The following is a 27342-nucleotide window of genomic DNA, read 5'->3' on the forward strand; positions in this document are numbered from 1 at the left end:
GAAGAAAGTAAATGAGCCGGTGAGTATCTGATGGGGGAGAATTAGTGCGTGTGTGAGCCCAAGAATGGGCAAAGGAGAGAGAGGTGTTGAATACAATCATACTTGCTTTCAGCTACTCAAACTCAGAATCTCATCTGGTTTCCTGTGTAATCAGCACTGAAAATCCAAGTATTTTGTTGCTAGTGCTCGGCTCTGAAAAACTGAGTTCTCTCCCTGTATTTTGCAACACCTTTGAACTGGACGCATGTAATGAATATCACCATGTTGTGGCCTACCAGAATTATTTTAGGGTTATGGTCAACTTGAATTTGTTAGCCCTTATGTGGAAAGGGTTGAGGCCATTGGCTCATGGTTGCTCTGGCTAATCATTTTAGCAGTTTAAGAGTAGAAACTGAGCATCTTCTCTTTGTGCTCAGACAGTCCATGAGGAAAGGATATCAGACCCCAGAGTCAGTCTTAAATTCCTTTATAAATAGCTACAGCTGGTTTGCTGTGACGTTTTTCCTCAGTAATTACAGTAAATATGAACTTTAAGTTGTATCAATTCTTAATGTGTTGGGTTTTTCTTTTTACTTTGGCTTCAGCAGTATTTTTAAATCCATAAACTAAGGATTGTTTCTAAATTCTAGGAGAAACCTCCCTAAGCACAGAAATAAAGGACTAAATTTGCTTTCTGGGCATTGACATAGCCTTAAAGCAAGCAAAGTGGGCCTGAAGGATGATAGCTGTGCTTGACTCTTAGGACTGATTTTGGTGTATTAGACAAGCTCCCTTTTCAATTCAATATTCTGGTCTTATGAATAGCCAGGGAGGAAGGCAGAATATATATATATATATATATATGTATGTGTGTGTGTGTGTGTGTGTGTGTGTGTGTGTGACATTTAAAAATTGTCTTATTTAAAGAAATACCATTGTGTTACAATTTATTCACTGCTGAAGCATACATAGAGCTGAAAAAGGTCTGTGCTGATTAATGAGACAATTATACACATTAATACCAGATTTATCAGACCTCATACTTTTAAGACAACAACATAAAGACACAAATACAATTTTGAAAAGCATTATCCTATCTGTTGTCCCTGGCTGGCTTCTCTGAGATGTACATAATGATGGCTGGACTTCACAGCACTAAAGCACTGTCACTTAAAACAAGTCACACACATTATTAATTAGGAAAACGAAACACCAATAACCTGAAAGACTTAACCAAACCCATGAAGCAACTTTCTGGTTGCCAGAATATACAGGAATGCCACTGTTCAGACCCATGCTGTGGGTTCTAAGCTATTATGTCCTGGATCCTGAATAGATGCAACATGAAAAGTTTGTCTTTGGGATCCATATTTTGTAGCAGCCTGGATACACTCTCCTGCCCTTTTTGAAAACTATCACTCTCATGCAGTTGTATCTGACCCTGACATAAAATGCTGCTAAAGTAAAATAACGAAAGTTTTAGCAGAGGTTATCAGAGGTTTTGCTATGAGCAAACGAACATACACTGAAGTCCCACTACTGCAACCAGCCAGTAAAAGGGTACCTCTGAAAGTTCACATATTTACTGCATAAAACACTTTTTCAGGCAGAAAAATGTCTCTTTAATTATTCCTGTCATAGAAGGTGGTCCTTGGCCTAGTTTCATATTGTCTCTGCAATGTGAAATGTGCTAGTCTTGAGCATGTAGCATTTGCAGCTGAGTTTGAAGGCAGTCTCATTTAAGCTCAAGAAGCCTAGGGTTTCTCATTTCAGGGAGCCTTGTGCATAACAGTGTTGTGTTTAGTTGTGACTATCAGGTTGTACCACCATTCTTCAGGGCTGGCTTTAGCACACCCCCATGGCTCCTCACTGGTGCTTGAGAGGCCTTTTGGCTGTATGTTTTTATTATTTCTGTTTTTTCTAGTCTTACTGCAGTTTTCTTTTTAAACAGTAGACAGAGCTGACTTGTGCTGTTGACTCCATGACCTGCTTCTCATTTCAACCCCCACCTGTTTAAAAAGTTTAGTAGTTGGCAGAATGTCTTCTGGGAGTGATGTCCGAGCAAGGGACCATTGAAAAGCAAAATGAAATATAAAACTTCTTTTGTGTGAGGAGCTCTGGATCTGCAAGTGAACACCTGCTCTTCTGATCACTGAAGCTAGGGAACGGAAGAAAGAGGAGGAATCTCTTGAGAAGAAAAAAATGGCCTACTGGAAGTATTAGCATATTTAGTATATGCTGTATTAGTATTGGCTGTATTAGCAAATAAGAGTAAAAGTGAAAAATAGCTTTTTTTTTGGTGGTGTTCTTCATATGAAATACATTGAAATGTCAGGAAGAACCTAAGCCGTTGAGTGAGGAATGAATGGTGCAGGCTCTGGAATTTTGTTTTGGCTTTATCATCAACTCACTGTGTGACTTTGATGCCATGTCTTAGTTTTACCCTGTATTAAGTGAAGCCTGGAAAAATAGGCAGTGTGGTTTTTGATGTTACACATTCTTTATATAGATTCCCAGGGACCCTGCAGTGCTTTAGTGACTGTCCTCCTATTACAGCAGTGCCACATAGACTTCAACAACTTAGAGTTGAGCTGAACTCTGACAGGTAGAAACTTCATTACGCTAACTTTCCCCACAGCTAGCTTCTTCCATCAAAAAGCAAGCCTTGCTTTAAGCCTTGGTGAAGCAACAGCAGATTTCTGGTTATCTGAAGAGGCTCAAATGTAGTGGAATGAATTTATCAGTGATGTTTTCCCTCACAGCAAACAGATTTGTGCTCTCCCATAATTAAGCACTAAAGAAATAGTACTTGTCACCTTCCCTTTAGAGAAAGTGAAAATAACCAGCATACAATGTTAGGCAGTTTTCTCCAAAAATAAAGTTTTATTGTTGAATCCTTGCAAGTCTTATATTAACAAAAACATATGTTTTATTTTCTTGGATGTTAATACAGTTTTTTGTTTGCATATAAATGTTCTTGTGGAGTGTTTATACCACTCTGAAGGAAGAACATTGTTCACACATGAAAATCTGTAAATGAAACCAACTTAAAACAAAAGTAAAGCTAGCACATCTGTTTTAATATCTCAGAGAGTAAACCAGATGTGTATATATATAATATATACATGCTAGTAGTAGATGTTAAATTAGATTTTAAGAATTTGTTCCAGCTTAATAGCCTAAAATGTTATTAGTAACACAGATAAGGAAATTACTTAATGAAAAATATATGATTTTTAACCTGACAGTGTCCCTCTTAATTAAGTTATGAGATCCTTAGATGAATGATGTTATAACAGTGCAGTGTGTAGCTTCTATTATTTATAAGACAATGCCAAAGAGCTAGCTCAAACCGATTAAAGCAAGGAAAATCTCATTGAAACTTGCCATTCTGAACAAGTGAATGCTGAATCTTTCTAGAGAATTCATGCAGCTTTAGCATCTCAAACATAGTACCCAGCTAGATCTTTCTGATGCAGGAATTGCACATTGGGGGAAAATAATGATAATAATACTAAATTAATAAAAATCAAGATCTTGGCAGGTTTTGAAATGTGGGGAAAAAAAAAATCCTCCAAGTATTTCAGTTGTGGTGATGGATATTTAAGTTGGCAATCTGGGTATCCTCACCGACCCTACAGCCCTACCAGTGCAGCGAGCTGTGCTGAGGCGTGCGAGCGCTGTGAGCTGCGGGCGGCCGCAGGGCTGAGCAGGGCTGAGCAGGGCTGAGCAGGGAGGATGCTGTGTGATGCACAGCAGGGCTGTGCTGGCACTGGGCACCGCTGAATCATCTCCGTCCCTCTTGCTGCGAGGACCGGGGAGGCCAAGATCAGCAGCTCACCCAGGTGCCAGCTGCAAGGCCAGCCCAGCCCAGCTGAGCAGTAAAACAGCAGGATCCTTGAGAGAGTTTGTGATCTCCAACTTGCAAATTGCTTTTGGAGGTCCCCTACCTCATGTCTTTCTTTGTCTGTGGAATGTGTTTTATGGTTTTCACTGCATAGAAATTAGGGATGGTGCCTGGCTCTGAAGTCAGGAAGGCTGGTTGCTCTTGATGTAAGAGTTTTTGAAAGGAGAAATATTGTTTTTGTTGGTGGCTAACTTATCATTAGTGTTTTGGTTTTTTTACCTCTGCCCTGTTATTTTATCAATTAGGTACTTTAGAAAATAAATTATCTACAATTTAAGAAAATAAGAAATCTAAAATCCCAGAGATATTGAAATCAATCATAAATATTTTCTTTCTGGATCGCTGATTTTATCCTAAATATCAAAATCATTGAAGTGTGATTGATTAAAAACTCTTACTTTCTCTTTCCTGTTCCTATCAGTCTTGAAGGCTGTAAAAATCATAAATTATGAGGAATTTCAATCAAACTGAATGCAGCATGAGCAAGTTATAGAGGAGAACTTGTAACATACTTGCAACTTTTTTCCTAGCCTGACTTCAGAAAAATCCTTAGCAAATAATGAAGTGGTTAATTTTAAAGGCTAGATTCTGCGAATATTGTTGAAGCAGTCAAAATATGAAATTGCTAAGCAGATCTTTAAGAAAATACGTCTAATATCTTAACATGATTATAATTTTAAGCTAGTTTTCCATAGTAGTTCAAGCTCTAACCCCTAGAACGGGTAGACTATAACCATGTCTTATACTGATCATGCTTGGCGTGGAAAATGAACGTATGCAAGGCTTAGATTAACCATGCACCACAGATGTATTCAATGAGCCTGTTTCCTGTTTTGCTTTATAAGCCCCCCCAATCCAATCCTTTAGAGACATTTTTATCTGCTAATAAGCATAATTGCAGTCATTCCTGCTGTCATTTATAAAATTATAAGACATTTATTTAGTCAGTTGTGGTGCTTAAGGCTGTTGAGTTTCCCTGACCAGAATTGAGGCTCTGCTGGCAAATGTTTCTCTAAAACTTCAGTGGTACACCTGGTCTCCTGGTTCTCTCTCCAACAGATCATTAGTCTGTGATGAGCCATTTACCCCGTAGAGGTTTGTACCAGAGACACAAAAAGTTCTGGTTCTCACCTCTTTCTGCTTTTATACCATTTGTGGTTGCATAGAGATGATCCAGTTTTCCCCCGAGTCTTGCAGATTGTGGATATAGACCATAAAGCCTGGAAGCTTTCAGCATTGTACATCTCTGTGAGCAGGAATGCAGATCCAAGGGGGTTCAAGCAGAGAAATGAGGTGTGTGATGTCTTGCAGATTGGGTGGGACCATTTCAGAGGAGTGAAAATCTGCTGAGGCGGCTGCCATAATTAATTTTTTTTTTACCTTCTGCCATATTTTTAAACTGCAGACAATGAAAACAATTTGATAGATTCACACGGAGACTAGAATTTCTGTATTTATTCTGATGTTACATACAAAGTGACTGTCAGGCTCAGTTCCTTATTTCAAGAGTTGATCATATCTTTTTAAATCAATAGGAATTTTGCCATTGGCTTCAATTTGAATTATTGAAAGGACTTTTGTTTTGAGGGAAGATATCTAAAAGTGTCAGAACAAGCACATCTGTTAGCCAGACATCACTTCAAAATCCTGAATTTAGTAGAAAGTTTTAAAGGCTTTGTGGGAAATAATGGACTGCTTCAGAGAACTGCGGATTATTCAGATTAATCATCTAGACAGAAGTTTGTGAGTTTAGGAACTCTTCAGTATAGAAATGCTGGAATCATGAGCTAGATGTTATGGTACATCACTTGGTTCTACTAAAAAGGTATATCATCCTTTTAACTTGTGAAATCCTACTGTCTAAAGGTATGTCAAAGTAAAATAGTTCAGGCAGGGGCAGCATCAGCAAAAACTGTGACTGTTACTAATTTCATCCTCACTGGTATTTGTTCCATGCAATTGCTGTTTATTCTTCCAAATTCACAGTATAGATGATTTTATTTTTTTGTTGTTGTTTATGCACATGAATAGACAAGCTCATGAAATGGTCTCAAGCAGCAAATGGCTTTGGAAGTCAGACAAAGTGAACTAATCTCTAGTTTATAAATGTATGGGGATGCTGAAAGAACAAATGCTTCAGCAAGCAACTTTAAAGAGGAATTGGGATGTGGAGTTTCTGAAGGAAAGGAATTGGAGGTGACAGAGCACAATACAGTCTGAGCACAATGACACACTGAGTAGAGAAATTTAATTACATAAAGAGGGATAATAGATGAATCAACTAGAAAAACAGACACCAGAGAGAGCAGGGAGAAAAGAAAAAGAAAAGAACCATCTGACCATAGGAAAACAAAATAGAGAACTTTGCAGTATCTTACTAGCCAGCCTGTGAAATCAAAGAGAGTATATGAAATTTTTAAAAACCCATTTGTTTCTTAGACAGCCAGGGAAAGGACACTGAAAGGGAAGAAGGGACTCTGCCCTCATTTGGCTCAGACTGCTTCAAAGGTCTGCCCGGTGTGATAAACAGAGCAAACCCCTTTGTGATCTCTGGATGAAAGTCACGATAGTAAGTCAAAAAAATCCTTCAGAGGCCAAGTCCAGCAATCCTCAGCCCTGATTCAGGCAAAAATGCCATTGTTTCACACGAGTATCTGGAAAACAGAGGATACAGGGGCACTGAGCCAACTGTTTTTTGGTTTTGGGGGGATTTTTTCTTTCTTTTCTCCTTTATTTTTTTTTTTTTTAATTTATTACAGAGGAAAAAAAAAATTAACAGCTTTTCAGCACGGAGAAAACTGTGAGAAAGGGCAGGGGCCACCCACTTCTGGTGCCATGTCAAGGCTGAGCAGATCCTCCACTACTTTCTTTCTCCCCGCCCCCAATCTGCTTTATGCTTTGCATCATTCATTTGCAAGAACTGGTCTCCTTTCAGACCAAAAGGAGAACTTTGCAGAAAGTTATGGGCAAACAGTCTGAATGGAAACTGCTCTGCAAACTTAATTATAGCATTTGCAGTTCAATGCAAACTAGTAGCAAAGCAGTGGGAACAACTGGGCGTTCAGCAGAGAGAGGCCAGGTATAAATGCTTTGATAGTTAGATGGATCCGAATTTGAATTAGACACCATTTTAGCATCTTAAAAGAAACAGTCTCACCTCTGGTTCAGGATGTATCCTTTTTTTCTCTCTCTCTCTCTTTTTCCCCCTCTGTGTGTACAATAAAATCGTAGTCAAAGCAAAGCAAGCAGCTCTGGTTCTCCTAAGGGGCTTGGTTGAAATCAGTGAAGAGTCTTGGTGATCTATTGTTCTTAAAAGTCTTCACACCAAGTCACTTCCTCAGCATCTTCTTGCAGCTCAGGGTAGAATTCCACCTCAGGTTTCAGTGCTCTTTTACCCAGGCACAATTCCAAAAACTTTAGAAGAGTTGCTTTTGACTTACAGCCTTATAACAAAGATCAGAATCTGGGCTTCAATAAGGACCTCAACATTTGGCCACAGTCCCATGAAGGCCTTTTTTAATTTATTTATTTATTAAAATGGACAATTGCGTCGACTTTAATAACCCTTACCTCAAAGTTCACTTGAAAGAAAACTAATAAGACTTTTTATTGAGAGAAGAAAAAAAAAAAAAAAAAGTTTAGCTATGGTCAGCCAGGGTGGGAAATTCCATTGTGGCTGCAAGCCCATGGCAGGTAGAGTGGAATTTAATGAAGGAAACTGCTGTGTTTTTGTGTCTTTCTGTATGTTTTTCCTTTAAAACCAAGAGCTGGGCAGGCTTCCCATTTGACCTGATGTGACCCAAGCAAATTGCTTCTTATATAAAAACAACTGCAGACTTGGAGAATGTGAAAATGCACTGTATCCTTTTTCCAACTCAGGGAAAATGAAAGCCTGAGAAACAGGACGGCCCTGTCAATACTCGTTGAGCAAAACTATCACTCAAGCCCTATAAAGAGAGATTAGAACAGGCTTCCTTATGCCAGAGGGATTCATTATAAGTTAGATCTCTTTAGGTATTTTTTTTTTTTCTTAAGCAGACACTTACCGTCAGTGAGAGAAAAATCCATTTTTCAGAATTTTTTATTTTTTTTTTTTTTTTTTGTGAAGGGAGGAGGAAAAGAAACTCTTGTAAAGGAGGAGAAAGGGGGAGCGAGGGGAAGAAAAAGGCTTTAACTAATGCACCCAAACGAAAAGAAATAAAATGATAATTGTTAAAATTTGGGCAAAAAGCCCAACTTTTAGCCTTTGCTGTATCTTGGGAGAGCACAGGCGCAGGGATTCAGGGTGTGTCTACTGATATTGTATTCAGATGTGTTGCCTTGGCATGTGTACTGACGGATTTATTTAAAAAACAAAGCAAAAAAAAAAAGGCATTGTGTGCTCGTGAAATGACTTCATAAAATCCTTCCCTTTATGAATTATTTTGATCACAGGGCTTGTTGTTTAAATTTCTAAAGTACTGTGCTTTTTTTTTTTTAATTGCCTTCTTTTCAGAACTGTCTGTTCTCAAGTTGGCACCTTCCGCATAGCAGCATGCAGAGATTAAAGGAGAGGGGAGGGAGGGGAGGTGTGGAGGCTTTCATCAGACCAAGGGGGTGACGTGGTGCATAAGCAAACTCACATCTTCTGTTGGTCACCCCTGAAAGGAATCCTGAGCTCTGAGCCACTCTTCTCCCTCACAGGCATGTCTAATCTGCATCACCCACTCCAAGGAGACACGAGCAAACACTTGGACCGTCACATGCTGCCATGTTAGAGGAGACAGAATAGACTTTTGTTTGCTCCGTCTTACTTAAAATGGAGGTGAACAGCTTCCTACACAGGAAAGCGAGATATGGTAATACTTTCCAGGTTCAGTGAGGCCTATTTTTCCAAAACACAGGTTTTGCTTGTGCTCCATGGGTTTTTCACTGTTGCTGGAGGTTTTTTCCTGCCATGGCTCTGTAGTGCAGATGAGAAACACCATGAGCACTCGCAGCATTGCACACTAAAGGGGCACCGTGTAGAGGGAAATTCCTGATTGTTTTGTTCCAGATATGGTGTTTAGGATCTGCAAAGTCTGTGTTAGTTACTTCCACAAGATCAACGTTCACTATCATCATCATCATCATCATCATCATCATCATCATCATCATCATCATCCAGATCCTGTATTTATCTAGAAGTTATAATGGAATTTTCAGATGAGGCATGAAACGTACGGTTCAGGAGAGCAAGAGTTCACTTGAAACGTCTTCTTTATATTTCCTGGGGGACATTCACAAGATCCTTATTATATTTTGTGTTACCTGATAGAGTCTGATGTAACACAGTACTTGTGACAGCCTGCCCAGGACTATTGCTGCTTATGTAAAGGAGGAGGTCACAACAGTACTGACCTGAAAAGGGCTCTGAGCTTTTTCTTGCAAGGTCGTATTTATAGCATTAGGATTTCCAAAGAAAGGTGGTATTTCTGCCCAGAATGCTGGTGTTTTTAAAAGGAGATACCCTGATTTATGGGCCTGGCACTGATTTGAGGTTAGAGTTTAGAGATTTATGTTACATGTATTGATTTTTTTGGGTCTCTTCTCATTGCCCTGTCTGCTGAGCAAACAGATAACAGCTGCTCATTGAAATGGGTAAGGAGACAGCAAACAGTGATTCAGGGTTCTAGACTGTGTCAAAAAAGATGCTGATTCCCATGGAAGCAAAGGATCCTTGTTTGGTTGACTAGATGCAGTTTGAGAGGTTTGTCTCTATTTTTAATGTAAGACCAGTTGTTCCCCTGGATATCCAGCCCCCTGAGCCAGAAGACACGGGTGGTGAGCAGAATGAAGCCCCATAATCCAAGGAGAAATGTAGTTAGCCACCTACTACACCACTCAGACACATACCAGTCTGTGGGGCCAGGTGAAATCCACTCAAGCCTACTGAGTGGAAGTACTGGATGAAGTGCTGAGCCACTTTCCATCCTGGGTCATCATCCTGTCTGAGAGTGGTTCAGCATTGGAATGGGCTGCCCAGGGAAGTGGTGGAGTCACCATCCCTGGATGTATTCAAGAGACATGTGTATTTGACACTGAGGGACATGGTTTAGAGGTGGGCTTGGCTGTTCTTGGTTAACAGTTGGACTCAGTGATCTTTAGAGTCTTTTCCAGCCTAAATGATTCTCTGATTTTTTTGCTGCATGGAAGTTTTCTACAGGGTGGCATAGCTTCCAGGTCCTGGTAGTCTTGTTTTTAACTGTGTACAGGAAAGTTCCAAGGAGACAAATAGTGGAAACCTTATTATCTTATTCTAGAGAATTTGCTTCATAGTTTAGAGACACTTTGTTCCCAGAAACTCTTTTCCATAGCCTAATAGATCATTCTGCTATAGAGAAATGCATAGAGAAGTACATAGAAATTTTCTGTTTACTTCAGGTCTTTCCCCTTCGCATATAAGGCATCATTCTCATCTCCAGACCTGCACTTTGTGTGGCAGGAGATGTCATTCAACAAACTTTCCTTGATAGCAGCTCTTTTTGTCCCTTAGCCAGGAGGATGTATTAGCTTTGACAGTATGAAGTTTATGTAAGACTATACAGAGCACAATGTGCTTTTTTACTTCCTGTATGTAAACACTAGAACCCCTTCATGCATATTCCATGACAGACTAGAGACCATGTCATCTAACATTTCAGTGTATATATGTATAAATCAATGTATATAATTAATATATTTATTCAGTGTATAAATATTCTATATTCATCTGGTAGCAGCTGAATTATTTTTTAAAAATATTATTTTCTGTAATTGCTTTTTTTTGATCCACTGTCCACACAAGTGTTTTCCAGCCTGGACTGTTTCTGTGGTATCTAATGGGAAGTGCAGTGTAGAAATCAACAAAATGTTGTGACATTTTTACTGTGCAGCTTTGGAGAGGATGCCTACTTTAAGGACTTGTTGGGACATAAAATAATTTCTCTGTGTTATACCTTTTCTTAAAGAAAATGAAATAAGTAATGAACACTGGTTTTAGGTTAGTCTTAATGTTACTTATGGCTGTTTAGCACTACATAATTTCAGCAGCAGAATACAGTGCCTGTCCTGTCAAATCAGTCCTTTTGTATCATTTTACTGGACAAAGCATTTGGCAGAGTAGGAGAATGGTTTAGGTGCATGGGTGTCTTCCTGAGATTTAAAACTGGAGCACGGTGGGGTGTCTGCATTTTTGACAATGGACTTTAGAACTCACTTTAGTTCCAGCAGGAGGCCTAAGGAAATTGCTAAAAAGAGGTCAAAGTGCATTTGGCAGGTCGTGGAAGAACTCCTTTTGCGTGTCAGTTCTCTCAGTTTGGGTGGACTGTCACAGAACCATGTCGTAATATGTCATCTGTTTTTTGAGTTAGATAAATTCTCAGCAGCTTTCTTTAGCCCATACTCTTATAGATCTCAGGGGGGATTTTGACCAAGAAACAAGAAAGTAGTGCTTCAGGATTTCAGTAGATTTTTATGTTTCTGGTCTTGACCATGTGTATGACCAGATTTCTGAGTGAAAGGCAGGATAAAATGAAGATGTTGCTAAGTGAAAAGCAGATGAAGGAATTTCTGGTTTAAAAATACAAATTAAAGTACCAGCAGGAGATTTGCAGTCTGTTTAGAGTATTTCTAATTTGTACAAGCCTGTGTGGACCTATTTCTTTCTCATTTAATGGCACACCCAGAACTTTCATTGGCTTCAGTGCAATTATTGTTACAGCTCCAAAAGCTTTCCCAAGAAGTCTGTACCAAAAAACATTTATCTAAGTGGGAATGCTTCCAGTGACACCTGTATGCCCTGGCCTGGCCTGTACATGTAGGCACCTCTAAGCTGAGTACTATGGAAAATAGTCCATGGTCTTGTTTAAAAAGGATGTAAAACAAAACAGATGTTCTGATCAATAGTACCTCGTTTTTCTTTTTCTTTTCTTTTTTTTTTTTAATGTAAAAAGTAGTAACAACATGAAAAGCTACCAGTAAGAATTATAAAAAATTCTATGATGGGCACTGCAATTTGCAATTTGTAATGGCTCAGAAAGATTTGTTTTTTCTGGAATTTGAGCCTGTCACTGATTTTGAGATGTCTCAGTTCTACTGGGAACTGCATTTGTAAATATTGAAATATTTACCTTACATATGCATTTTGTGTTACATATATTTGTTATATTTTCAGAGCAGTGACAGAAATATAAATCCTAGCATTAGTACTTTGAATTTTGTTAGGTTTGTCTACCTGAAAAAATTTGAATGGAACTTATAAACTCTTGTGGATACTTCTGTTTCTTATTTAAGTGTGTGACTAGTCCTGTAGGACTAAAAATTCAGGGGAATAACTAACCTGCTGTAAGCTAAGTATATGACTGCATGTTTTCATAATCAGAGGTTTAATTTTTTTTTAAGAAACTGCACAGGAATTTTATCATCTGCTTCAAAAAAAACAGGACTCCTTTTGCAATAAGAAACAAGAGCATTACTAACCTAAAGTATAGAGGGAGAAAACTTAGACTGTTGAAATTGAGAAACAGGCTGAAATGAGGAAACTGTATTTATCCAGTTTGGAATCTGGCAAGTGCACTTGAAATACTTTTATTTTTCTTTCTTTCTTATTCATAGAGTTGCAGGATTTGAGTTAGGTCTAAAGTCAAAATAAATATGATGTCTCACTCGAGAAGAACTCTACCTCCTTTATTTAAGAATTTGTATAAAGCATTCAATGAGGTTGAGTAGTATTTTATTTGGTTAAATTAGGGTTTGAGGTTTGTAAAGTTTAAACTTACTCCCCTTTTGAGAATGATTTAAGACAGGAATGCTATAATCATCTAGTTATATGAGGCTAGAGCAGGTGCTGGGGATGGAAAAATGTTTTTTTTTCTCCTTCCATCTGTTCTCTGAACAACTACTTAATTCTTCTTGCAGGAATCTGTTAAAAGCTTTTCATAAGGTTTCCCTGTAGGTAGACAATTCACTGCAGAACCCCATAGGCAGTGCCTTTGGATGTACTGGGAGTAACTCGTGCACAGACTCATCCTTCTTTTCCAGGTGGAATGAGGAAAACGGGAAAGCGCTTAGGGATCCTGTCTGTATCTCTCTTTTGAGTGCAGCAGAGATTGAACAAATGGAAGAGTAGCTTCATGATCCATTTCTGCCAGTGGGAATAACATTACTTTCTGTTGTATTTTAAAACAATGAATGGAATTGGGTTGCTTTCCCTCCTGTGTGAATGTGTCAGTTATTCCAGTTTTGGTTTTTTTGAATATTCAAACCAATAATAAACAAAAGTGAAACTACCTTGAAGATGTTTAACTTGTTACAGTTTCTGCTTCTGAATCAAGGCAACTTGAGTTTATCAGGCTAGATGCCCTGTAGCTGGGCAAATAAGTTGTCCTGCAGTCCTTAATTCTTTGTCTTTGTGACAGGGGTTCCTAGATGTCTGAGCTTTGAATTTTTTTTTAAAACTCAGGGTCATTTTCTCTTCTTAGTGCAGATTTCTTCACAGTACTTCTGCTAATATTAATGGGATTCAGACATAAATCCTTTCTGTAGCTACAGAGGAAGGGATCCCAAATGCTTTAGTCTTCCCATCTGTATACTGAGAATGCCATCAGATGAGAAGGTAAAAAAGAGTACCAGTTTACAGCAGAAAAGTATTAGAGGAATTCCCCCAACACACACCTCCCCTGCAGGAAAACAGAAGCGTGTGTGTACAGGAAAAGTCTGACAAGTTTGGTGTGAGCTGGGATTAAAACTTCCTCCAAGCTCTGAATTTCAGAAATTCAGCCTTTGGGTCTAACCCATTGCAATTTTCATAGCTGACAGGGTCAAAGTTGCAGCTAAGGGTAGAAATCCTTCCTGCTTAATTCTGAAAATCTGAAAGTCAGAATTTTAGATTTTTCTCTAAAATAAATGAAGAGAAATTGGCCCTTCCAGGGTGAATTATTCCCTTCCTTTGATAGTCCTGTAATGATATAACAGATTTCTCTTTACAGGTTCTTGTCTACATGAAGATTTTACAGGTAGCTTAAATAAGGGGTTGAACACTACCCAACATTGTCACACTTGGCTGTGGTCAGAAAAATAGCAGGTTTTTTTTTATTTCTAATTTGAGCATTCCTCTTGGGTCTCCCCTGAGATGACACTGCTTGACATGGACACAGGTTTTAATGTAGGGTAATCTTCCATATTTCTGGACTGTTTTAATTTTTTTGTTTGTTTCTCTCTATTTCCAAATGCCCTGTTATCTCAGCTAAATCACTGGAAGGAAGGAGAATATTCTGGGAAGGTATGATAAGAGGCTTGCTCTTGTTATATACATTTTCTTCTAGATGATTATTCTTGACCTCCACTGGAGAGGGAGGACTGGGCTAAATGAAGCACCCCATAAATTCCCATGTTATTCAGGAGAATTTATGCATGTACACAAATACAAGCACATACATATGTCAAGCCTTTCAGTCTCCTAAGTGCTGCGGATAATTATTTCCATTCCTTTTCTAATAAATAAATAAATAGAAACAGAGACTTTTTCTATCGCATGGGTGGCAGAAACATATGAATCAAGAACTCAAAGCCTCTTCTTTCATGTTCAGGTCATAGTTCAGTTTCTCTTACCTACACACACACACCCTTCCTGCTTGGAACATTGTCCTGCCAGGAGGTGAAAAAGGGTAGTTCTCTCATAGAAATCCTGGGTGGGTTCCTGTGACCACTCTGTGGGACTAGACTGCTCTAAGACCTGTTAAGACACTGATGTGAGAGGAAGGCACGTAATTGCCAGTCTTCCTGCACAGGAGCAGGAGTGCCACTTTTCAACTTTCCAGTTATTTGCAAGTTGAGCCTACTCATGCAGCAAGTCCCAAAGATGCAGTTCTGCCACCATGCCAGTGGATTGTTCATTAGTCACCTTATATCGTGTGTACATGCTCAAACACGTGTAGATGTAGCACGTTCATAGTTTATGTATAAATATATGGAAGTATTTAGTGTACCTAGATGCACCCAAGGAAAGCTTTGCATTTTAGCAACTTCAAGTCAAATGACCTGGTAGTGAAGGCTCGAAGGTAATGTGAATACTCAGAGCAGTCCTCCTTTCTTCTCTGTAAAAGGACCATGCATGTTACATATATCCATCTTGCAAATTGGTTCTTTCTAAACACTTTTGAATAATAGGATCAGGACTGTATTTTTCTTACAGAAGTGTGGGTGATCCAAGCAGTTATTTCTGTAATAATGAAAGCATGTTTCAGATACAAGAAAATTTTCTGGGGTTTTTTTGTGGCCTTGAGTAGATTACAATGGCCCTTTACCACTGTTTTTCCATTTCAGCCATTGTGAGTCTTGAATAACTAACATTTGGAAGCGTTTTTGCAAATGAAAGCTGGTTATGAAAATGCACGGATAGAAAAGCAAACAGTATGATCCTAGATGAGTGTTTTCCAAAGGCATTCTGATGAACTTCCCCTGAAACTTAGCTCTGTGTATGTGAGCTTCAAAAAGCAGAGACAATGTCTGTAGTATTACATTTAGTTTTATTCATTAAAGAAATGTTTGAAATGCATTATTCTGTTTAGTCCAGCAAGGAGCCCCGAGTTAACTGATGTGTTATGGGCTGCTCCATGGCACAAAAGCATAACAAGAGAAAATACTCTCTTTTCCTTTCCCAGTTTTTGCATTGTGACCTGACATTTATGCATATTGCATAAAGCAAGTTCTGAGTACTACAGCTTCACTGACTTGAGGCTGACAAACATTTTTTTTTTCCCCTTTTACTTGCTTTTTGTCATTTTCTGGTAAGTTCAACATACTGCATGTCTCCAGACAGCACAGAAAGGACTGGTTATAGACTTTGCATGAGGCTGCACTAAATTTTGTTCATGTCCAGCTTTTCAGTACAAAAATAATGTGTACCTGACTTCAACCAAAATGCTTGTGCCTGCCTGGTCATATTGTCTACAGAGCCAAATAATCTGAAGTATGCATGCCTTGATAGACTAAGCATCCAACAAAAGCTTCCTTAAAATGAGTCATATCTTTGATTCAACAGTCACATTAGTTGAAATTAATCAGTCTTCCTGTTACTGGCACTGGGAAATTTAAGACGAAAAGCAAAAGAATTGCTGCAACAAAACAATGCCATCCATTGTAAGGCAGTGCCAGCCAGGGGTACCAGGCAGCAACCAGCCAGGCCAAATCAGCACTTATTTATTAATTCCAGGAATGTCTCAAATATTTGAGGGCAGTTTCCAGACAGAGCAGGGATGGCAGAGGGTTCTGGCATTTCAGTTTGTCAAGGCATCATGGGTCTCCTGTTGGGAAGTGTTCACATTAGGGCACTCATTTCATTACACTTGCAGTAATTGTCCTTTGCACTGTTCTAGCAGGAGTGGCAAAAAAACTGCATGGACAAATAAAGCAAGCAGCACTTCTTTTAGCATCCCATCAGGAGGCCAAGTTCGTTTTCTTATTCTTTTTCCATTTTTGAAACTTAATTTTACATCAAGCAAGAGGTCAAAATTCAAGCACAATAGTTCAGATGTGCTCACTTTAAAAGTATGTATGATAGTTACTATGTCTTTGGTCATTTTTAGGCATAAAGGGAATGTGTCTTTATATTTCCTTACTCTCTTGCTGTCCTACTGCTGCCTTCTCTATATTTGCATTGCAGATTTATTTGATCTTTTGAAAGTACCTCCAGTCAGTGTACAGGCACCTATTCCTTCAAGTGTTCCTCTCCCTCTTTTACCTCTTCTTAACTGACAATTATTCCCCCAGTCCAGGTCTAGTTCTCATTTCCTTGGTCTCTCTCTAACCATTTTTTTCCCTTCTGTTTTCACAATTCAAAGACACTTCTTGCCTTATGGATTGAATGCAGACTTAGCCAAGTGAAAGTCTGTGGCTTGGAGGTAAAACAGTGCTACTTGGCAAACTGCTTGAGCCATAGATCTATAAATTTATCAAAGATGATTCCATGGACAAGTGTTTCCTTCTGACCTCTGGATTTGTATCCACACTTTTGCATGAGCACTATTCTAGATTTCTTTGTACAAAAAAGATACATACACATCAGTCAGTCCCAACCTTGGCAGCATAAATTCACACAGAAAAAAAATAATTTGATCTTAAGAGCTGTAAAATGCAAGGAGAAAAACACCTTTGAAAAACTTTTAAAATCTGTTTTATAGATTATTATTCTGCACTCGTAATATGAGCATGATGCAGAAGTTCATTAAGCAATGCAGCTAATACCTGAAATGAACTTTTGGACTTGTTTGGCTTTTGTTTTTCCTCATCCAGCAATCGAATCCAGTACCAAACTTATATCCTGCATTTCTGTCACCATGCATTTTCCAATTCTGCTTCTGCTCCATCCTGTTTACTCACTTCTCTCAGCTTTTTTCCGTAATTTGTCACTATAGGTCTAGCGTGTTTCCAGGAGACGCAGCTCTCAATTTCTTTAAGGCTTTTTGCTTTTATATAAGTGATATTCTTTTTTGTTGTCCACTTCTCGTGTATTCAGCCTGGTGTTAGGCCAAACCCACTGTTCTTCAGAACTGAATGAGTGGTGCTCACTGTGGCCCACTTGGCTGCTGAGAAATGGCTTCTTACTTAATTTTTCTCCACCAAAGGCTGATGGAATCTGTGGAGTTCCTGGGCATGCACCCTGCTCCAAGAATTGGTTAAGGATGACTGTTTCCCACTTCACACTAGCCTGGTCTTGTTTGCAATACATCTCCATTCCAACCATGAAGTTCAAAATAAGGTTAAGATTACAGCTTCCCCCGCAGCAGTGCCAAGCCAGATACCCGAGAGAAGCAGGGCTTCCTTCAAGCTCACAAACCGACTGGTGATCAGAGCAATGAAGGTTCACTGGGGTCAGTCCACAGAGGGAAGGGGAATGGATGCAGGGTGGCTGTAGAGCAAGCTGAGCATGGTGATTACAGTCTGACATGGAAAATTGTCCCAGGAAAAACTGTTTAAAACAGGGAGCAACTATAGCTTAGGGACGGGTGGGGGAATCAGTGGACATTCTTCATCAGTGGACTGTAGCCTCAGTAAAATGTAGGGACTCTTTCTGAATGGATGTTTAGGTCTTGGCCTGGGCAGGCTGTCTTCTTCCCTGTTTTTTAATGTATTCACCAAATGTGTGAGAAATTAAAACTGCACAATGAGCAGCATTTCCTCCCTGCAAACTTGCAGTGCACCAGCTATGAGAGGAAATGTGTTCCTGGGGATATGCATCTTTTATACTCTTTTCTGACTAGCACTGTATCATTACATCTTCAGTGGATAAAGGTATGTATCTTTAATATACATATATACATATATATATATATATATATAGTCATGCACATATATATCATTCCAGTAAATAGTTGTGGAAAAGAGGGAAAATAGCTATAAAAACAAGCATTCTGAACAACAAACAAGCTTAGTGTACAACTAGAGGAAACTTTGAAGAAACAGGCCTTCATGAAGGAATAACATTGTTGGAACCATATGTTTTCCATGTACCAGGAGACTGTTTTAATAGCTTACAAATGTATTTAGCCACAGAAATTCTAAAATTAGTGAGTGTTTTAAAGGGCTAAAGATTGACACAAGTCATTCCAGTTAGTGAAGGACTTCTTTTCATCCACATCCAGTGAATAAACTTATATGACTGAGCAGATGTTTGTGGGGGACTGGTTTTCTGTGGCTGCTAATCAGAGTTGTACAAAACTTTGCTGCTAACTTGTAGTATTCGTTTCAGGCATTGTGTCTTGTGGGAAATATGGTGGCCTAGACCACAAGTAACTCAAGTTCTGTCCCTGCTCTGCTGCTGCTATGGTCTAGAACAAGGTGTTTCTCCACACTGTTGTGGTTTTGCCCTCATAAAATAGGAAGATGCTTTGTAAACTACTTTGAGAACTGAAAGATACTGACTGTGAGCTTTGCCAGTCTTTTCTCTCACAGTTTGTTTGAGTTTAGTAGCCTAAAGTGAAACTCAGGTGAGTGTTCAGGGCCTCCAAGGATTGAAGTTGTACAAACCCTTGTATACAGCATGTTTTCGCTTTAACAGCTCCAGGGTTACTCCGAGCCGGGCTCCCCATCGTTAACAGGGCTTGTGAACCTCAGGAAATCCTTCATCGTCTGATCTGAATTATGAATTGGCAAGGAAATCAACATCTTCTGAGCAGCAGAGGTTTTATGAGGCTGTGCAACACTGTCTCCACAAAAGCTTAGTTCTGTTTCAGCAGTGCTCAGACACCAGCTCTGCTCTCTTGCACAGCCTGTGCATTCTGTTCTTCATCCTTAGATGAACTTCATCCCAGATGGCTTCATCTTTGATTGGCTCTGTACTGTGTATGACCACAACTGAGGCATGTGTACTGATGTTACCATGTTCTGTGATATCACACACCTCTGCTGAGCTGCAGGCTGGTCTGGGTTCCTGCCTCCATGGTACCATGCTCTCAAATGAAACAGAGGTTTCCTCTTTCAGTCCAGCTGGGCATCTTCCTCATCATGACAGCTCTTGTCACTATGGTTTGAGACACTTAGAAAACTAAGTCACAGAGTTAACTGACAGTGTCAGTCATTGAACAGTGTTCAAGCATGCTTTCCTGTTAGTTCTGTAGTGGCTCTCTATGCTCACTTGACAGGTTTTCATCCCAATGGCTCTTCTACAGGATTTCAAGTCTGTAAGGAACTCGTCTCTATTCTATAAACACATTGGTAGGAGTAAGCTTAAAAAAAAAAGATGTACCTAGAAGAAAGGAGGAAAGGGGGCTTGGTCCTCAACAGGTCTGGTACTTTATCAGAAATCTGGACAGGATTTCCATCTTTTTCCTCCCCAGGGTGATAATGCAGTAATGCAAAAAAAACTGAAACCAGAAAAATCTTACTAGGTTTTCCTCATTACAGGAAATCCTATTCAGATCTTTTATTTAAATAATGGACAAAATGTACATAAGAAAAGGAGCGATATTAGCTCCTTTCCTGAAGTATTCCTTTCATGCTCTGTCAAAAATGGTCACATGCTAAACATTGAACAAAAAAATTTGAAATGTTAAAGGAATAAAACTCTTCAGGGAATAAATTATTTTTACAACTGGCCAATATAAAATAATACAGTACAAGTCTCTTAAAGTAGTAATTGATAAAGGAATAAAACTGCTAAAAGAGTATATTTTTCATTCGCTGGAGCTAACTGTATAATAGCACTCAGCTGTATTTAATCTCTGGGGGCCTACGGAACAGGCACAAAAATGAACGTAACCTAAAATCGACGAGTGATCTTTCATGAGATCTGTGGTACCTGCTGCCTGCTGGCAACAGCCATGTTACTGCAGCAAGCCTACTCACTCAGCCCCACAGTACTTTGCCTTTCAGAGCCTTTTTTTATCTGTATGTTAAGTAGGTAATTCCCAAGACATCCCTATGTAGTGAAAAAGAATGACTCTTCCAACCTGACACTCGGGGAAACTGAGATAGAGGGAGGATAAAGCCTTTGCCTGGGGTCAGACTGGTTTGTTCTGCCATGTAATATGGCTGTAATGGGCCTCAGTCCTTCCACAGAATGCTGATTGAAAACACGCTAGGATAAAAATTTGAAATTGTGCTTTCACTGGATACTGCAGAGCAGGATTTCAGCTGTGCTGGACCCAGGTCCTTCAGCTTCCTACAGTGCACTCTTGAATCCCAGTATAGAAATCAAGTACCAGTTTTATATTAGTGTCTGGTTGATTAAAGAATTCTTACATTATATTGATGTTATATTGGTATTATATTTACATTATATGTGAGTGGGCTTCAAAGGCTGACCTCACATGGGCAAAAAGAGAGCATCCCAAGGGGGAGAAAATTCCCCCCACAGTGTGGCCATCATGTGATTCTTGTTTGCCTTTGAAACAGGTCTGTCCCATGAATTTCTTAGATTTTCTTTGAGGAAAAGAAGATAAATTTTTCATTAGGTAAACACATGCAGAGATTCTTGGCTGAGGAAAATGGAGAGAGAGCGGAAACTTGGAAGAATGCATACAAATGGCATTTCATTTATCCTTCTGCTGTCTTGGTGGGTCTAAGAGAGGCCAAGTGATTTCTAGCTTGTACAGGCTTCACCCAAGTGACTCTCTCTCCCCAGAGTCTCTTCCTCTTTTTCCATCCACTGCTCAGACTGTCTGTCCCAGCAGAACTGCTTCATTCTTCTTGAGATTGGTCACACTGAAACAACTGAATAGAATTAGAGTTTTTAACTGTCTGTCAACTAGTTTGGGTTTGCTGGTGCTTCTCCCCCTTCACCCATGAGCTCATTTTCCATTAATTTAATCAGAAGACCAAGGGCTTTTATCTAAATAGTCTTAAATTTGGGGTGAATCCTTCTTTATGTTAAAGTTATGAAACTAGTTTCTTCTCATAGCACTTCCTTATAAAGCTATTGACCCAACTGTATGAAATTTTAATGACATTTGAAATTTAGAAATGTTCTTATATTTTTATAGGATTTCTGGGTTTTGGTTCCCTAAAAAAGGAAATAACTGACTTTCTTATTTCTTACAATGTTTACTTTGTTTAGTTGTAGTGGAGAATATGCCAGAAACTTTGATGAGTGGGTAAAAATAATAGAAGATAAATGTGCCTTTTTAAAGTTCTACCCCATGTGCCCTTGTTTCATATTGCCTAGTCTGTTTATTGTAAACAGACTGTATCAATTCAGAATTAGTAGCATGCTTTTATCTATAAAACAGAGATAGTTTCCCTTTATAATCCACAGAACAGTAACAAATTTCTCTCACTAATTATTTTAGGATAGAAATTGTTATTCTTTGAGACCTGATGGGTGAAATAAAAAAAAATAAATTCTAAAAAAGGCAACTAGAAGAAAGAAAGTCTCTCTTTCAGTCTTTTTCTTAATGGTGGTTTTAAGCATATAGAAAGAAGTGAGGAGAGTGAGAACAAGAATAAATTGTAGTATTCCTAACTTACCAAATAATGCATTTTGTTTCTGCCTCGCTTCAAAATGGCCCAAAAGAATGCTGTTTAAACTTGGCTTATTTTGTAGATACCCTTGAGAGTGTGCTAATAAACGAAGTGCCAAACAAGTTAGTTCCGTAGTTTCAAAGTGGTACATAGATAACATATGTAGACAGAATATCACTTGTGCCTGAACCTCACTGTTTTTCTGTTGAGCTCTGTCTCCATTCTCATGGAAACCAACCACTGATTGACAGTAATGCTGTGAACTTCCACTTATTAGCTAATGCTGACTTTTCTTGAAAATAGGAGCTGAGTGTAGCATTATGGAATATTCATGGAACAAAATTCCAGAGAGAGAGGTCTCGGGGTCAGGAGGAGGGAGGGAATGAGAGACAGATGCCAGATTGCCTGTAGAGAGTCCAAGCATGTGTTTTTGTTTGTAGCAATGATGCACATGCCTTTTGCGGGTGCAATTATTGCTTTTGCCTTTGAAAGTTTTACCATAAATCTGTTTCTCAATCTCCCTTCATTTTTGACCCAAATTAACCTCTCCTCTATACAGTTCTGTTACTTAACCGCAGTTTAGCTTGGGAATATCCATGCACCACCATGTTCTAGGTGTTCTTCCCTGAATTTTAGAGATCACTCTGAATTCAAATCTGGTTTTGATCAGATTTTATTCATTAGTCTTTCTGTCTTCTCATGATCTTCATGCACTGGATTTTATCCTTCACTGAGTCATTGCAATGAACAACACCGCATGAGTGAAAAAAATAATTTGCCCTTTATTTTTGGTCTCTGCCTACCATGCAGCTTTAAGCAAAGGCATATGATCTGTAAGCAGATGAAAACTGAGACCTAAAGTATTTGAATATCCATTTAACATATCGTGACACTTTCCTTTTAATCTATCAAATTCTTAAAAATCTGAATTCTCTTGTTCTAGCAATAAGCTTGTCTTACTTGAGTGACACTTCAGGTCTAATGAAGCTGACTGCAGGTGACTCACAGCTAACTGTGCAACAGATGTGGGGTGAAAGCTTTTAGCAGCCATGCACTTCCAAGTGGGAATTCCCTGCCTGTAGTATCTGTGACATTGATACTGTGCTATTTTCCCATGTCAGACTCAGGCTTTATTGTGGACCTGACAGGTTCAAAGTCACAGAATCTACTTCTTGTCGTAAAGCGTTTCAGAGAGGAGGCATTTAATAGTGTATTAGCATTTGTTAGTTTTATTTAGGAAGTGGAGAAAAAATCGCATCTCAGTATTCTTGTACTCCTGGGGAGCTTTCAACCTTCAGTGAATTTCCTAACCCAGCCCTCATCCCTAGGCTGGGGTGCTGACAAACGTGCTGCAGCTTACCAGGCGAAGAGATTGCAGTTCAATTCAGCTGCCAGTTGTGCCATATCTGGCTGAACAGAATATGTACTGGTTTGAAATGTTGTTAAAATTACCATAAAAAAGCTAAGTATCAGAATATAGATTCACAGCATATTTGTGTGCACAGTCAGGAATTTTCCATCACCTCGTCTTCTGGAGAGAGGAGCTTTCGGTAGCTTGTTAGCTTGTTTTTGGGACATAAAGCGTCCTGCCTGCGAGTCTCCCCAGATGCTTTGGGGAAGTTTCTCCTTTGGTATGTCCTGCAGGACTGATGCTGGGAGAAAAAGAGCCGTGCAACAGCTCACAAGCGTGAGCCTTGAGGTGCTGGGGAAGTCAAGGAGGGGCAGATGGGTTGGCTGGTGTGCTGCCCACAGTGGTCTGAAGTAACTGTAGCTGCATCAGTTCTGTCACAGCTGAGTGGTAGACTTCATCCCACATGAGAGGCACCCAACCTAATAGGGTTGGTCATTTGGGGTAGCTGTTGAGTGTGGATGCCCCCTGTCCTAAAGGGACCATGAGGTTAGTGGATTCCAGCCAAGAGCTCTCTGTGATTCTATTTATCAAGAAAGCCATGCTTTTGAGCCAGAGGCGTGTATCCGGGCCCTCAGAAGTAATTTAAATGCATATATATGTATTTTTATTTTATTTTATATAGGGCAAAGTTGCCTAAAGCCTGTTTATTAGTTAATAACCCCCTCCAGGTTACCGTCTCTAATCTTGTAATGAAATTGAGTTAATAAATCCAAGATATTATTAAATAAAGTAAGTATTTAATATTGCTTGTCCTCTTTGAATCCAAGTTGCAATACAACAGAATTTCATTTTATAAATAACACCTTTCGTGCTAGCACCACAGGGCATGATTCAAAAGAATCTAAATAGAACATGAATGCTGTAATCAAATGCAGACCCCAGGAAGGCAGATTAAAAAGGCATGTTGCTGGTTAGCACAGCAGACAGGGTAAGTATAGCAGGTCACAGCAGAAAAGCTAGTTACAAAAACAAGGGCACAATCAAATGAAAATTGTTTGCTTGCCCACTCCAAACCATGACTGACTGCTTCTGTGTCCATGACCTATTTTTTTTAAATAAAGGAAGATTTTGAGAGGTTGTTACATTTTAATTGCTTTGTACTAAACAAGAAAACAACAACAACAAAAAAAAAAATTCTCAACTCTGTGTTTGCATGTGGAGGACAGTAGGAAAATATCTATTTATAGGTGGAGACACTACAGCTGGAGAAGACTTTTCCACTAGGTTTATTTCATCTCTGTTTATCTCATCTGTTTGCACCCACTGCCAAAGGCTGTGTGTCTCTTGCTATATAGAGGAACACAGAGCAGGGGGAAAAGCTGCAGGGCACTGCCCTGCAGCTTGCCTTGCAGAGAAGGGCTATACTTGCATCCTGCAAGTGTTCAGTGCTGAGGCAGGGCTGGCAGGGGCAAAGCAAACGGGTCTCCAAAGCCCACGAAGCCCAGGATCCAGATGCAGCCCTACCCTGGTACGATCCCCCTGCAGCGCTGCCTGGCTCTCCTGGCCGCGCTGTCTTCCTGTCTTTCCTCCTTGAGGGTGGCACAAAGGTGGAGCAGAGGTTAATGGAGCAAAAAGCAGAATTAACCTCCACGTGCTTATCTGCAGCTGCTCCCAAGGTCTGGCTGTAGCATGGCCTTTCTCTAAGCACCGAGCTTTAGCTCGTGGAGGGATGCACGGAGGGAAGAAAAGTCAGGGTCTCCAAGCATTCTCCTTCCTCTGCTGGGGTTCTTCTCTCTTTGCTGAGATGGGGAAAGCATCACCCTTTCTGAGGTTTGTTCTCTCTATACTGATACAAGGCAGGCAGAAAAACCCTGAGGGGTTATTGTGTTTAGCCCTGCATTCTCCGTGTGTGCATATGAACAATTGCTGCAAAATGCATTTGCTCTTCTAGTTCAAGGACTAACAGCCAAGACAAGGGGAAGAACTAGAACTCTGATGATTTTATTTATATGTACAGACATACATCCACAAATGCATACATTTATATTTGTGTGTCTAACATAGTTACAAATATTTTAAAATATTACATAGAAAAAGCTTGTGTTATAACTAGGTACCACCTCCAAGACTCACAATTGTTTCCATGTAGGAAATAAAGAAATTCCCAAGAAAAAGGAAAATCAGTACAGTTGCCTCACTGAGCTACTTAAAGAATGGAAGTGTTTTGATAGGCAGCCTATTAATTTAGTTAAACAGGTAGACTCAAACCAGCCTAACGCAAATAATGAGTCTCAAAAACTAGTCTGTAAAAAGTGTAGTGAAAAGAAAAAAAAATTAACCTTCCAGAGTGGTCTGCTGTACTCAAGGTAAATGAAATATTTAGTGGTGGCAGCAGCAAAAAAATGAAATATGACATCTTGCATCCCAAGTTATTAGTGACCTGTTAAAAGACAGGCTGAAAAGTGCCTTTACCAAATTAAAACTTTGAAAAAGGGCACAAATGGGAAATGTCAAAATAAAAAATCTGAGGAAAATGATTGTCCTCCTGGCTCTTATTATTTTGCAGTTCTGAGGCTGTGGCCACTGTTAATGCTAGTGAAGCAAGAATGGCACAATTCGGTCTCCTGAAGTCTGTAATGGAAGTAGTCTGCACTGACAAGCAGACAGTTGGAATTTGCTGAGATTTTGATCACAATTGCGTGATCTGTTCACTGCATGTTTTTTTGTTTAGTCTAATTTTCAGAAACTTCATAGGCTTTTTATTTTTATTTTTTTTCAGAGAAGATTTCATTTGGTTATCTGTTCCCTGTGTTTACAGTACAGCCGTCCTTAATGCTTAATGATTCTAAATAATAACAATGCCAGAGTGCTTAATTTAATGTCTGCTATTGATCTCTGGACTGTTTAGCAAATGCCTTACTAAACACAGAGGGCCATGTACCACCCCCACTTCCATCTATGTAAATCTCCTAAAGCCAGCAAAGTTATTGGGAACCTAAGGTCAGCTGATCAGCCTCCTAATTGTGTTTCCTGCTTAGAAATGTTAAAGGTTTTCCTCATCACAGACAGGAATTATTATTTCAAATTCTGTTCCATTATTCTTTGTGTGCCTCTCTGCTCTCTGAGCACTCGGCTCTCTGGACATCTCTCACTAATAAGGTTTCACTTGCAAGAGCTCACATTTGTCTCAGCTTTCTTCAGTATTTCTGGCAATGCTGGTAAACATAAAGGTAGTGAGAAAAGCTAATGCTGAGCTGATTTGTAAATGAGCAAAGAATTTCTTAGTGAGGTCAGTTCAGCTGGCAGCTTCTCTCTGTCACCCAGCACCCTTCCAGCATAAAGACCTCTCTGGTATTGGCTCATGTGAGCTGAATGGTCAGATTTACAGTTTTCCAGTTAATCTGGTGAGTTCAATGAGTCTCCCATCCTTCCCACAGCTCTCCCAGTGCTGTGTCAGTGGTGTCACTTCTACTGCTCTGTCTTAAGAAATCTCTTGGAAATGCCTCCTTCTTTTATTTTATTAAGATCACCTTGGTATTGTAGAACTACAAGTGCTTTAAAAGTCTCTTCTCCTAAAGATCTGAGCCTAAAGAAGCTGTGATTTACTATAAATTTTGCATTAAAGGCTCTTGGCTTTTATTTTCAGCCATACTTCAATGTTAAGCTTGTCTCTGCCTTACCCACCTGCGCTGTAGACTGTTGCTAGCAAAACCTATGACAGCATTACTTTGCCAGCAAGAACACACAGATGTAAAACTAATTAGTTTAAAAAACATGTTTTCATTTGTGTCTTGTGACTACAGTGGTCCTCAAGAATTCAACAGATTAGGAATTTTTTTGAGACTTGGTAAGCTGAATTTTGGGGTGGGCACTGCATTCTTTCAGGACTGCATCTCTGTCTCAGATGGTGAAGTACCCTAGAACAGAATTGCCATTTGAGATTGCCAAGCCATTTTCAGTTATCTCATGGTCTTTCAGTCTTTTGTCCCACTTCTCATCTCAAGTAGATCCTCACCTGCTGTACTCTGCTTTCCCAGTCATGACCCAAAACCCAGCACTGCCAAGCTCAGTTCCCATCAGCAATCTCTCATCTTTTACTTCTGTGCACGTGAGGCAGGTTTAATAAGCTTGCTAATAATGACTTGTAGCA

General features: G+C 39.4%; 1 protein-coding gene across 23 annotated transcripts in view; it reads left to right on the plus strand.

The window, feature by feature from the left end:
• Window positions 1–27342, plus strand: part of ZBTB20 (zinc finger and BTB domain containing 20) — a 473996-nt gene that overhangs the window by 261665 nt on the left and 184989 nt on the right. The window lies entirely within an intron of this gene.

This window comes from Poecile atricapillus, chromosome 1 (assembly GCF_030490865.1).
Source record: "Poecile atricapillus isolate bPoeAtr1 chromosome 1, bPoeAtr1.hap1, whole genome shotgun sequence".
NCBI lineage: Eukaryota > Metazoa > Chordata > Aves > Passeriformes > Paridae > Poecile > Poecile atricapillus.